The following is a 2738-nucleotide window of genomic DNA, read 5'->3' as shown; positions in this document are numbered from 1 at the left end:
GTTTGCAGCACCCTGCCCTGCCTCCTTTACTCAAGAATGAGGAGGGAAATATCTCTGGGCGGGCGCTGTAACCACCAGTGTCGGATGTAGGCAAGGCGGGGTGGGGCGTAAGAACAGCAGCAGAGGTTCTGAATAGTGTGCTGGCATGCACTTTCCAGAGAATATTCTAGCAAACGTTGTACTCAGGGAACTGGGCCATCACAAGCAAGAAAAGCTGCACAAGGCCGGCCTGAGTCAGAGTTTAGAGTTGCTGGAGCAGGCAGGGCCCTTCCACTGCCTCCTGCATCCTGGCCTCTCCCCGAACTCCCGCTGTCAAAGCTCTGTTGCAGATGGTTTCTTGGGGGAACTCTCCCTTCCCACTGCCTCCTTTCCTGGGCACGGTAAAGGCAGCTGTCCTCTGAGCAGCTCCTGCTTGAGGCTCATTACCTGGCGACACTCCAAGCAGAGTCCTGGTGCCCTCTGACGGCTGCCCTAGTCCCATCCATGGACGCCACCGACAAACCAGGCTTGGTCAAGCCAGTTCCATTTCTGACCCACAGGGGTCAGAGAGTGGGGTGGGAGAACCTGCTGTGTGGCTGTGGCTGCTGGCCATGGGACAGGTACATAGGTCAGCTGGGGCGACTGAATCTCCCATACACCCAGCCTGGCGGCAGCTCACTCACACACACACACACATTCACTCACACACACACACACACTCACCCACGCACCCACACATGCATCCATGCACACACATGCACACGCATATGCAGAAGATGCAGTATGCAGAGGTGTTGTAGACAGGGGAAAAGTTACAAGGTTCATTTAGAAAGCAGTAAAGAGGAGATTGCAATTTCCTTCGAAAAATCAAAGCCCAGTTATTCTCCCATGGCAGCTTTTTTTTTTTTTTTTTTTTTTTTTTGGACAGGCAGAGTAGGCAGTGAGAGAGAGAGACAGAGAGAAAGGTCTTTCTTTTCCATTGGTTCACCCCCAACACACTGCACTGATCCGAAGCCAGGAGCCAGGTGCTTCCTCCTGGTCTCCCATGCAGGTGCAGGGCCCAAGGTCTTGGGCCATCCTCCACTGCACTCCCGGGCCACAGCAGAGAGCTGGCCTGGAAGAGGGGCAACTGGGACAGAATCCGGCTCACCGACCGGGACCAGAACCCGGTGTGCCGGCGCCGCAGGTAGAGGATTAGCCTAGTGAGCCGTGGCACCGGCGGCTTTTGCAGGAACCATGGGATTCTGGTCTTGGGTCTGCAGCCCGGGGGAGGCCGGCGGGGAGAGCTTGTGTGGAGACCATGTAGGAGTGAGTGAGGGGCGAGGGACTGTGTGGGAGGGTCAGGGGAAGGTGGGGCTGGGGCAGCTGTGCAGCATGGCAAGATGACAGAGGTATGCTCACATGTTGTGTGCGTGTGTGTACACATGTGTGCATGTATGTGTATGTGTGTGCATGTCCACATAAGAGCTTGGCAAGTGAGGTGCCTCAGGTATGAAGCTGAGGGAGGCCTCGCTCTCCAGTTTCTGGGAGTGGATCCTAATTTGCACAGGGCACCATCTGGGGTCTGTGCCGTCTCTACGGAGACGTTGTTCTGTCTGCCATACCCAGTAACTCATGGACTCCTTGTCAGGGGTCCAGCCTCACAGGCCAAGGCCCTGAGTTCCGCCTTCAGCTATGGGTGAGTGTGACCAGCCCTCCTGTCTCTGGTTTCTGGAGTCCAGCCGCACAGCAGGGGCCTGGGAGAGGCTCTCTGCCCAGACGCCGACCAGTCACCGTGGGCTCCCTGCTTCCCTGTGACCCAGGGAGCAGGGCAGGGCTGCCGGCTTGGGGTGGGTGGGACTTCTGGCCATGAGGACAAGGTGGCAGCACCTTCCTGCTCAACGGTGGAAAAACATCCGGCCTCTTGGCGAGCGCGGGCCGGCCCGCTCTCTGTCAATATGCTTAATGATTTGTGACGTGATGGATGTAGAAAGTGAACTTGCTATATTCCATCTGTTGTGCAGGAAATGGCGGCAGAGGAGCACGACACAGGGACATCGGGACCCTGAGCGGTGCCCGCCGCTGGGGGCAGACCACACAGCAGGAAAGGGGGCAGGGTGGGGGAGCTGGGGGCCCATGCAGATGTTACGGAAGCCCCCATTCCCTAGTGCACTGGCTCCTGTGGGGCTGGGCAGGTGACGGCTGACTGTGCGTTTGCACCTGTACGGACACCTTGGTCTCCTCTTGTTCCTGTCCCGGCTTCTGTGCATGGATGCCTCCACCCACTGCCCACACCGCAGCCCCCAGCGGACTGCTCTGGTGCTTCTGTGCCCCCACAGCCGGCTGCGCCCTGGATGTACAAGCTCCTACCATTCACCCGCCACTATGGGAGCAGGTTGAGAAAGCCCAGTACGTTTGTCTCAAGTCGGGGGAAAAAGCCCTCTGCAGTGTAATTTACATGCCCCAGCTCTCCATGGGCTTGGCAGGGACTGACTTGTCCTGCAATCACAGGAGGTGGCCTTACCTGTGGTCCTACCACACACTCCTGCAGTGGTCCTACCACGCTCTCCTGCAGTGAGCACCTTGCACACGTCTCATGTCTCCCAGGAGCTGCTTACAGAGAACCCGAGCTAAGCTGGCCCCTAAGCATGTGTATACATCCCATGCCTTGGGGCAGTTTTCAGGTATTCAGGACAGAGTCCATCTCAACAGCACCTTTGTGTTGTGTGTTTACATGTAGCAGTATGCACACATACACGTGTGCTACACATGGAAGTTCA

The sequence above is a fragment of the Lepus europaeus genome, chromosome 7 (assembly GCF_033115175.1).
Source record: "Lepus europaeus isolate LE1 chromosome 7, mLepTim1.pri, whole genome shotgun sequence".
Taxonomy (NCBI): Eukaryota; Metazoa; Chordata; class Mammalia; order Lagomorpha; family Leporidae; genus Lepus; species Lepus europaeus.
This window is presented reverse-complemented; position numbering follows the sequence as displayed.